A 9,604-nucleotide genomic window follows, 5' to 3' on the forward strand; every position below is an offset into this window, starting at 1 on the left:
CAATTTTTGCAGTTGGATCGCTTATTGTGATTGCAATCCAACCTGAATCAGGCCCTATTACCTATCACAATGCGCTGCGGGCAGTACAAAATTGGGTTAATATAGGAGAAAAACCCCCAGACCTGTGCTCCTTAACTGTACCTGGTGGCTAGTGGAGCGGCTGCCCAGTAATCAGTGTCCACCCCAGTGCGCACACGGCCCACCCCCTACGGCCACGCTCCCCTTAATCAGCGGCCTCGTGATCCGGAAGGGCGGTGTGTGTGTGACTGACCTTAGGAAGAAACCGGAGCCTCCGCTGCAGTGACCCAGCAACCAGGGCACGGGAGTATACAGCGCCGCTGGGAGTGATGAAGCTGCAGTAAAGATGTCTATTAGACCTAGCCTGCTGCAGCCCTTGTAGATTCTCATAAAACAAGTTCTTCTTTTCTTGTCAAAATTAATAGCTAAGAATAGGCTGCCTGAGGCAGGCCCCTGTTAAGTGGCCTGCTACTGAAGGCACCAACTACAAACTGAGCTCCCTGTTCATGGAAGCGGGGTTATAGAGGAGGATGCGCTGAGCATCTTGGGAACAGTCAAAAGCTTTGAGCCGGTTGGTGCCTCAGATCAAGATCCTACTCTACACCCCAATGTGAATCCTTGTGGAGTCCAGTGTACCCCACAGAAGAAATTAATGTGTCACACCCATTGGCAGCAACCTTAGAATAGCTGCTGACGGGCACAATTGAGAAAGGATGGGGGGGGGGGCATTTGAATCCAGCACATAGATGCAATTCAAATATGTAATTTGTACCTTCCTATTTTAAAATATAATGGATGAACCTCACCCTGTGAGAACAATCTTCATGATCAAGAGATCTAATATGTAAAATAAGTATGAATTGGGATAGGGCTGGGGAGGGTGGCAGCTCGGGCAGCCCCTCCCCCGTCAAGTTAAGGAGATTCAACTGAGGAAGCACAAGGGAACTCTCGTCTGGGGACAACAACTGCAGGGAGACCACATCTTTTCAGATGAACATGGGAGGGCGGAAGGCTGCCTAATACTGAAGCACCATCAAATATCAAACCATATCCAACAACTAGTACAAGCATTCCTGGGGGAAGGTCTGCAGCAGACGGATTTGCATACGGTGATGTCATCCAAGCAGTGGGCCAAAGTTGGCTGGAACCCTCATCTGCATATAAAAAGAGAAAAGGGGCATGCAGGGCATGGCGGCCTTTTGCAGTGCTTGGATGACCCCTAGTTCGCATTAAACACCCCCACCCTCCTTTGGTGTGGGGCTCATGTTGGCCATGCCCCATCCCCTGAAGCATTCATGCTGATTTCTTGCAGCAGCTGGGCACTGTAACAGCTCCAGAGCTGCTCTGTAAGGCAAGTAAAAGGGTGTGGGCCCTGCAGCACCACATGTAGTTCGCATTGTGCGTTGGAAGGCACAAAGTAAGCAGACGGGAGGAGAAGTCAGGATAGTACACAAGGGCATCCTTTTCTCTTAGTCCGTAGAGGATGCTGGGGTCACATTAAGAACCATGGGGTATAGACGGGATCCGCAAGAGACATGGGCACTTAAAGACTTTCAAAGGGTGTGAACTGGCTCCTCCCTCTATGCCCCTCCTCCAGACTCCAGTTATAGGAACTGTGCCCAGGGAGACGGACATTTCGAGGAAAGGATTTATTGTTAAACTAAGGTGAGCATCTTACCAGCTCACACCTTAAGCATGCCGCAGAACGTGGCATTCAACAGAACACAAGCCAACGGCATGAACAATTGCAGCAAAAAGCTGAGCAGAACCGTAACACAACATGTGTATAACCACAAGTAATAACTGCAGACACAGTATGGACTGGGACGGGTGCCCAGCATCCTCTACGTACTAAGAGAAAAGGATTTACCGGTAGGTATTAAAATCCTATTTTCTCATATGACCTAGAGGATGCTGGGGTCACATTAAGAACCATGGGGTTATACCAAAGCTCTTGAACGGGTGGGAGAGTGCGAACGACTCTGCAGCACCGAATGACCCAACTTGAGGTTATCATCAGCCAAGGTATCAAACTTGTAAAACTTAGCAAAAGTGTTTACTAAATAGCTGCTCGGCAAAGTTGCAATGCCGAGACTCCCCGACCAGCTGCCCAGGATGAACCCACCTTTCTAGTAGAATGGGTCTTCACCTAATTCAGTAACGGCAATCCTGCCGTGGAATGAGCATGCTGAATCTTACCACAGATCCAGCGCATAATGGTCTGCATGGAAGCAGGACACCCAATCCTGTTGGGAGCATACAGGACAAACAGAGCCTCTGTTTTCCTAATCTGTACCGTTCTGGTGACATAAATTTTCAAAGTTCTGACCACAGCCAGAGACTTTGACTCAACGAAGGTGTCAGTGGCCAAAGGCACCATGTGGAAAGATGAACCACCTTTGGCAGAAATTGTTGACGTGTCCTCAATTCTGCTCTATCTTCATGAAAGATCAAATAAAGGCTCTTGTGATACTGCATGGTTTGTACTGTTTTCCATGTGCTCCCAGATCTTTCAAGCAAGTAGCATGGTCAAGAAAGTTCTGTTTGAAAAGAAACAAACATTTACTGTCATTGTTATGCAAATAAACTTACATTAAAGCTAACAAGAAAGCACACTCGTTCTGTCTTTAAACTGATAAAAGAAACCCCAATAATATGGGGCATGCAAAAATTGAGATAAAACTCAGTTTTGCTCCTCTCCACGGAAATCTTTAATAAAAGGCGAAATATTTGTTAGTTCTGAAGAGAAACCAGAGCATGACCAAGATTCCACCTGTCGCCTGAGTGCCATGCCAGCAGTTCTCATTCAGCTCAAAGTAAGCACCCAATTTGAATGAAAGAAAGCAGATTTCTCACCAGGCTTCCCCTTGCTATAAACATCGTTTGTACTCTTTTCCATGTGCTCCCAGACCTTTCAAACAATTAGTGTGGTCAAGAAAGTTCTGTTTGAAAAGAAACAAACATTTACTGTCATTTCTATGCAAATGAGCTTACATTAAAGCACACTCGTTCTATCTTTAAACCGATAAAATAAAACCCCAATAAGATGGGGCATGCAAAAATTGAGATAAAACTCCGTTTTGTTCCTCTCCACGGAAATCTTTAGTAAAAGGTGAAAGATTTGTTCGTTCTGAAGAGAAACCACAGCATGACCAAGATTCTACCTGTCGCCTGAGTGCCATGCCAGCAGTCCTCATTCAGCTCAAAGTGAGCACCCAATTTGAAAGAAAGAAAGCAGATTTCTCACCAGGCTTCCCCTTGCTATAAACATGGTTTGTACTCTTTTCCATGTGCTCCCAGATCTTTCAAGCAATTAGTATAGTCAAGAAAGTTCTGTTTGAAAAGAAACTAACATTTACTGTCATTTCTATGCAAATGAGCTTACATTAAAGCACACTCGTTCTATCTTTAAACTGATAAAAGAAACCCCAATAAGACGGGGCATGCAAAAATTGAGATAAAACTCAGTTTTGCTCCTCTCCACGGAAATCTTTAGTAAAAGGCGAAAGATTTGTTCGTTCTGAAGAGAAACCAGAGCATGACCAAGATTCCACCTGTCGCCTGAGTGCCATGCCAGCAGTCCTCATTCAGCTCAAAGTGAGCACCCAATTTGAAAGAAAGAAAGCAGATTTCTCACCAGGCTTCCCCTTGCTATAAGCATGGTTTGTACTCTTTTCCACGTGCTCCCAGATCTTTCAAGCAATTAGTATGGTCAAGAAAGTTCTGCTTGAAAAGAAACAGACATTTATTGTCATTGTTATGCAAATAAACTTACATTAAAGCTAACAAGAAAGCACACTCGTTCTGTCTTTAATCCGATAAAAGAAACCCCAATAATATGGGGCATGCAAAAATTGAGATAAAACTCAGTTTTGCTCCTCTCCACGGAAATCTTTAGTAAAAGGCGAAAGATTTGTTCGTTCTGAAGAGAAACCAGAGCATGACCAAGATTCCACCTGTCGCCTGAGTGCCGTGCCAGCAGTCCTCATTCAGATCAAAGTGAGCGCCCAATTTGAAAGAAAGCAGATTTCTCACCTGTCTTCTCCTTGCTATAAGCATGGTTTGTACTGTATTCCATGTGCTCCCAGATCTTTCAAGCAAGTAGCATGCTCAAGAAAGTTCTGTTTGAAAAGAAACAAACATTTACTGTCATTTCTATGCAAATGAGCTTACATTAAAGCACACTCATTCTATCTTTAAACCGATAAAAGAAACCCCAAAAAGATGGGGCATGCAAAAATTGAGATAAAACTCGGTTTTGCTCCTCTCCACGGAAATCTTTAGTAAAAGGCGAAAGATTTGTTCGTTCTGAAGAGAAACCAGAGCATGACCAAGATTTTTATCTGAAAATATGTGTTCTCCCTGCAGTTGTTGTCCCCAGATGAGAGTTCCCTTGTGCTGCCTCAGTTGAATCTCCTTTACTTGACAGGGGGATGCTCGAGCAGCGACCCTCCCCAGCTCTAGCCCAACTCCTACTTACCTGCCAGGTGAGATACTATGATCATGAAGGTGCTTCTCCCAGGGCAAGGCTCACCCATTGCACTCTGGGTGTGCTGCTTCTGCGATTTCCCCAAATGTGGGAAACTTGACTGCATAATTTGTGTTTCCCCTGGTCGGCTCTTGTATAATTCAGATCTCTTTGTCTCAGGTCTCTCTCCAGCCTAGTTTGCTGTCTGTTTCCACTTCTCTTTTCTTGAGCCGCTCCCTTCTATGCCCTTGCGCACTATCCTGACTTCTCCCGTCTGCTTACTTCGTGCCTTCCAACGCACAATGCAAACTACAGGTAGTGCTGCAGGACCCACACCCTTTTACTTGCCTTACAGAGCGTCTCTGGAGCAGTTACAGTGCCCAGCTGCTGCAAGAAATCAGCTTGAATGCTTCAGGGGCTGGGGAATAGCCAACATGAGCCCCACACCGAAGGAGGGTGGAGGTGTGTAATGCGAACTAGGGGTCATCCAAGCGCCGCAAAAGGCCGCCATGCCCTGCACGCCCCTTGTCTCTTTTCATATGCAGACGAGGGTTGAAGCCATTTTTGACCCACTGTTTGGATGACATCACCATATGCAAATCCATCTGCTGCAGGCCTTCCCCCAGGAATGCTTGCACTAGTTGTTGCATTTGGTTTGTTGTTTGGGGGTGCTTCAGTATTAGGCAGCCTTCTGCCCTCCCATGTTCATCTGAAAATATGTGTTCTCCCTGCAGTTGTTGTCCCCAGATGAGAGTTCCCTTGTGCTGCCTCAGTTGAATCTCCTTTACTTGACAGAGATGTGCCTGAGCAGCGGCCCTCCCCTGCCCTGTCCCAAATCATACTTATTTTGCATAGGCGATACCATGGTCATGAAGATTGTTCTCCCAGGGTGAGGTTCATTCATTGCATTCTGGGTATGCTGACCCCTGTGATTTCCCCAAATGTGGGAAACTCGACTGCATTATTTGTGGTAGTGGGGGACTGTGTTTGTGCTTTCCTCTGGTCAGCTCTGGTAAAAATCAGATTTCTTTATCTCAGATCTTCCTCTAGCCTTGTTCTTCTTTCGAGAGTTCCCTTGTGCTGCCTCAGTTGGATCTCTTTCACTTAACAGGGGGGGTGCCCGAGCAGCGACCCTCCCCAGCTCTAGCCCAACTCCTACTTACCTGCCAGGTGAGATACTATGATCATGAAGGTGCTTCTCCCAGGGCAAGGCTCACCCATTGCACTCTGGTTGTGCTGCCCCTGCGATTTCCCCAAATGTGGGAAACTTGACTGCATAATTTGTGTTTCCCTTGGTCGGCTCTCGTATAATTCAGATCTCTTTGTCTCAGGTCTCTCTCCAGCCTAGTTTGCTGTCTGTTTCCACTTCTCTTTTCTTGAGCCGCTCCCTTCTATGCCCTTGCGCACTATCCTGACTTCTCCCGTCTGCTTACTTCGTGCCTTCCAACGCACAATGCAAACTACAGGTAGTGCTGCAGGGCCCACACCCTTTTACTTGCCTTACAGAGCAGCTCTGGAGCAGTTACAGTGCCCAGCTGCTGCAAGAAATCAGCTTGAATGCTTCAGGGGCTGGGGCATAGCCAACATGAGCCCCACACCGAAGGAGGGTGGAGGTGTGTAATGCGAACTAGGGGTCATCCAAGCGCCGCAAAAGGCCGCCATGCCCTGCACGCCCCTTTTCTCTTTTCATATGCAGACGAGGGTTGAAGCCAACTTTGACCCACTGCTTGGATGGCATCACCATATGCAAATCCATCTGCTGCAGGCCTTCCCCCAGGAATGCTTGCACTAGTTGTTGCATTTGGTTTGTTGTTTGGGGGTGCTTCAGTATTAGGCAGCCTTCTGCCCTCCCATGTTCATCTGAAAATATGTGTTCTCCCTGCAGTTGTTGTCCCCAGATGAGAGTTCCCTTGTGCTGCCTCAGTTGAATCTCCTTTACTTGACAGAGATGTGCCTGAGCAGCGGCCCTCCCCAGCCCTATCCCAAATCATACTTATTTTGCATAGGAGAGACCATGGTGTTGAAGATTGTTCTCCCAGGGTGAGTTTCATTCATTGCATTCTGGGTATGCTGACCCCTGTGATTTCCCCAAATGTGGGAAACTCAACTGCATTATTTGTGGTAGTGGGGGACTGTGTTTGTGCTTTCCTCTGGTCAGCTCTGGTAAAAGTCAGATTTCTTTGTTTCAGTTCTTCCTCTAGCCTTGTTCTTCTTTCGAGAGTTCCCTTGTGCTGCCTCAGTTGGATCTCCTTCACTTGACAGGGGGGTGCCCGAGCAGCGACCCTCCCCAGCTCTAGCCCAACTTCTACTTACCTGCCAGGTGAGATACTATAATCATGAAGGTGCTTCTCCCAGGGCAAGGCTCACCCATTGCACTCTGGATGTGCTGCCCCTGCGATTTCCCCAAATGTGGGAAACTTGACTGCATAATTTGTGTTTCCCCTGGTCGGCTCTCGTATAATTCAGATCTCTTTGTCTCAGGTCTCTCTCCAGCCTAGTTTGCTGTCTGTTTCCACTTCTCTTTTCTTAAGCCGCTCCATTCTATGGCCTTGCGCACTATCCTTACTTCTCCCGTCTGCTTACTTTGTGCCTTCCAATGCACAATGCAAACTACAGGTAGTGCTGCAGGGCCCACACCCTTTTACTTGCCGTACAGAGCAGCTCTGGAGCTGTTACAGTGCCCAGCTACTGCAAGAAATCAGCTTGAATGCTTCAGGGGCTGGGGCATAGCCAACATGAGCCCCACACCGAAGGAGGGTGGAGGTGTTTAATGCGAACTAGGGGTCATCCAAGGGCCGCAAAAGGCCGCCATGCCCTGCACGCCCCTTTTCTCTTTTCATATGCAGACGAGGGTTGAAGCCAACTTTGACCCACTGCTTGGATGACATCACCATATGCAAATCCATCTGCTGCAGGCCTTCCCCCAGGAATGCTTGCACTAGTTGTTGCATTTGGTTTGTTGTTTGGGGGTGCTTCAGTATTAGGCAGCCTTCTGCCCTCCCATGTTCATCTGAAAATATGTGTTCTCCCTGCAGTTGTTGTCCCCAGATGAGAGTTCCCTTATGCTGCCTCAGTTGAATCTCCTTTACTTGACAGAGATGTGCCTGAGCAACGGCCCTCCCCAGCCCTATCCCAAATCATACTTATTTTGCATAGGAGATACCATGGTCATGAAGATTATTCTCCCAGTGTGAGGTTCATTCATTGCATTCTGGGTATGCTGACCCCTGTGATTTCCCCAAATGTGTGAAACTTGACAGCATTATTTGTGGTAGTGGGGGACTGTGTTTGTGTTTTCCTCTGGTCAGCTCTGGTAAAAGTCAGATTTCTTTGTCTCAGATCTTCCTCTAGCCTTGTTCTTCTTTCGAGAATTCCCTTGTGCTGCCTCAGTTGGATCTCCTTCACTTGACAGGGGGGTACTCGAGCAGCGACCCTCCCCAGCTCTAGCCCAACTCCTACTTACCTGCCAGGTGAGAAACTATGATCACGTAGGTGCTTCTCCCAGGGCAAGGCTCACCCATTGCACTCTGGGTGTGCTGCTCCTGCGATTTCCCCAAATGTGGGAAACTTGACTGCATAATTTGTGTTTCCCCTGGTCGGCTCTCGTATAATTCAGATCTCTTTGTCTCAGGTCTCTCTCCAGCCTAGTTTGCTGTCTGTTTCCACTTCTCTTTTCTTAAGTGCCTTCCAATGCACAATGCAAACTACAGGTAGTGCTGCAGGGCCCACACCCTTTTACTTGCCGTACAGAGCAGCTCTGGAGCTGTTACAGTGCCCAGCTGCTGCAAGAAATCAGCTTGAATGCTTCAGGGGCTGGGGCATAGCCAACATGAGCCCCACACCGAAGGAGGGTGGGGGTGTTTAATGCGAACTAAGGGTCATCCAAGCGCCGCAAAAGGCCGCCATGCCCTGCATACCCCTTTTCTCTTTTCATATGCAGATGAGGGTTCCAGCAAACTTTGGCCCACTGCTTGGATGACATCACCGTATGCAAATCCGTCTTCTGCAGAACTTCCCCCAGGAATGCTTGTACTAGTTGTTGCATTTGGTTTGTTGTTTGGGGGTGCTTCAGTATTAGGCAGCCTTCTGCCCTCCCATGTTCATCTGAAAATATGTGTTCTCCCTGCAGTTGTTGTCCCCAGATGGGAGTTCCCTTGTGCTGCCTCTGTTGAATCTCCTTTACTTGACAGAGATGTGCCTGAGCAGCGGCCCTCCCCAGCCCTATCCCAAATCATACTTATTTTGCATAGGAGATACCATGGTCATGAAGATTGTTCTCCGAGGGTGAGGTTCATTCATTGCATTTTGGGTATGCTGACCCCTGTGATTTCCCCAAATGTGGGAAACTCGACTGCATTATTTGTGGTAGTGGGGGACTGTGTTTGTGCTTTCCTCTGGTCAGCTCTGGTAAAAGTCAGATTTCTTTGTCTCAGATTTTCCTCTAGCCTTGTTCTTCTTTCGAGAGTTCCCTTGTGCTGCCTCAGTTGGATCTCCTTCACTTGACAGGGGGGTACCCGAGCAGCAACCCTCCCCAGCTCTAGCCCAACTCCTACTTACCTGCCAGGTGAGATACTATGATCATGAAGGTGCTTCTCCCAGGGCAAGGCTCACCCATTGCACTCTGGGTGTGCTGCTCCTGCGATTTCCCCAAATGTGGGACACTTGACTGCATAATTTGTGTTTCCCCTGGTCGGCTCTCGTATAATTTAGATCTCTTTGTCTCAGGTCTCTCTCCAGCCTAGTTTGCTGCCTGTTTCCACTTCTCTTTTCTTGAGCCGCTCCCTTCTATGCCCTTGCGCACTATCCTGACTTCTCCCGTCTGCTTACTTTGTGCCTTCCAACGCACAATGCGAACTACAGGTAGTGCTGCAGGGCCCACACCCTTTTACTTGCCTTACAGAGCAGCTCTGGAGCTGTTACAGTGCCCAGCTGCTGCAAGAAATCATCTTGAATACTTCAGGGGTGTGGCCATACCTGTAATCTGCAGCCAGTAAAATTGATTGCAAGCCTTGGGAGTGAACCCAAAATTGCAATCAATGTAGCTGGTAAATCATTAAACTTTCTTGTAGACACAGGGGCGGCCAAATCAGTGATAAATTCGACAGTGGGCATGAGAAC

The 9,604-nt window shown here is 47.8% G+C and overlaps 13 non-coding genes and 1 pseudogene across 13 annotated transcripts; 9 read left to right on the forward strand and 5 right to left on the reverse strand.

Moving 5' to 3' along the window:
- Positions 1-2,661: 2,661 nt before the first annotated feature.
- LOC134990150 (U5 spliceosomal RNA) lies at positions 2,662-2,777 on the reverse strand. The gene has a single exon (XR_010195054.1). It is a non-coding gene; the product is annotated as a U5 spliceosomal RNA (small nuclear RNA).
- Positions 2,778-3,052: 275 nt separating this feature from the next.
- LOC134990148 (U5 spliceosomal RNA) lies at positions 3,053-3,168 on the reverse strand. The gene has a single exon (XR_010195052.1). It is a non-coding gene; the product is annotated as a U5 spliceosomal RNA (small nuclear RNA).
- Positions 3,169-3,442: 274 nt separating this feature from the next.
- LOC134990147 (U5 spliceosomal RNA) lies at positions 3,443-3,558 on the reverse strand. Its single transcript, XR_010195051.1, has one exon. It is a non-coding gene; the product is annotated as a U5 spliceosomal RNA (small nuclear RNA).
- Positions 3,559-3,844: 286 nt separating this feature from the next.
- LOC134990145 (U5 spliceosomal RNA) lies at positions 3,845-3,960 on the reverse strand. The gene has a single exon (XR_010195049.1). It is a non-coding gene; the product is annotated as a U5 spliceosomal RNA (small nuclear RNA).
- A 270-nt stretch (positions 3,961-4,230) lies between these two features.
- Positions 4,231-4,346, reverse strand: LOC134990146 (U5 spliceosomal RNA). Its single transcript, XR_010195050.1, has one exon. It is a non-coding gene; the product is annotated as a U5 spliceosomal RNA (small nuclear RNA).
- A 144-nt stretch (positions 4,347-4,490) lies between these two features.
- LOC134990139 (U1 spliceosomal RNA) lies at positions 4,491-4,653 on the forward strand. The gene has a single exon (XR_010195046.1). It is a non-coding gene; the product is annotated as a U1 spliceosomal RNA (small nuclear RNA).
- A 671-nt stretch (positions 4,654-5,324) lies between these two features.
- On the forward strand, positions 5,325-5,488 carry LOC134990149 (U1 spliceosomal RNA). Its single transcript, XR_010195053.1, has one exon. It is a non-coding gene; the product is annotated as a U1 spliceosomal RNA (small nuclear RNA).
- Positions 5,489-5,641: 153 nt separating this feature from the next.
- LOC134990140 (U1 spliceosomal RNA) lies at positions 5,642-5,804 on the forward strand. The gene has a single exon (XR_010195047.1). It is a non-coding gene; the product is annotated as a U1 spliceosomal RNA (small nuclear RNA).
- Positions 5,805-6,475: 671 nt separating this feature from the next.
- LOC134990151 (U1 spliceosomal RNA) lies at positions 6,476-6,639 on the forward strand. The gene has a single exon (XR_010195055.1). It is a non-coding gene; the product is annotated as a U1 spliceosomal RNA (small nuclear RNA).
- Positions 6,640-6,791: 152 nt separating this feature from the next.
- On the forward strand, positions 6,792-6,954 carry LOC134990143 (U1 spliceosomal RNA). Its single transcript, XR_010195048.1, has one exon. It is a non-coding gene; the product is annotated as a U1 spliceosomal RNA (small nuclear RNA).
- Positions 6,955-7,625: 671 nt separating this feature from the next.
- Positions 7,626-7,789, forward strand: LOC134990153 (U1 spliceosomal RNA). The gene has a single exon (XR_010195057.1). It is a non-coding gene; the product is annotated as a U1 spliceosomal RNA (small nuclear RNA).
- A 152-nt stretch (positions 7,790-7,941) lies between these two features.
- Positions 7,942-8,104, forward strand: LOC134990138 (U1 spliceosomal RNA). Its single transcript, XR_010195045.1, has one exon. It is a non-coding gene; the product is annotated as a U1 spliceosomal RNA (small nuclear RNA).
- Positions 8,105-8,719: 615 nt separating this feature from the next.
- Positions 8,720-8,883, forward strand: LOC134990137 (U1 spliceosomal RNA). The gene has a single exon (XR_010195044.1). It is a non-coding gene; the product is annotated as a U1 spliceosomal RNA (small nuclear RNA).
- Positions 8,884-9,035: 152 nt separating this feature from the next.
- On the forward strand, positions 9,036-9,177 carry LOC134990142 (U1 spliceosomal RNA; annotated as a pseudogene).
- The last annotated feature ends 427 nt before the right edge of the window (positions 9,178-9,604 follow it).

This window comes from Pseudophryne corroboree, unplaced genomic scaffold (assembly GCF_028390025.1).
Source record: "Pseudophryne corroboree isolate aPseCor3 unplaced genomic scaffold, aPseCor3.hap2 scaffold_1148, whole genome shotgun sequence".
Classification (NCBI taxonomy): Eukaryota; Metazoa; Chordata; class Amphibia; order Anura; family Myobatrachidae; genus Pseudophryne; species Pseudophryne corroboree.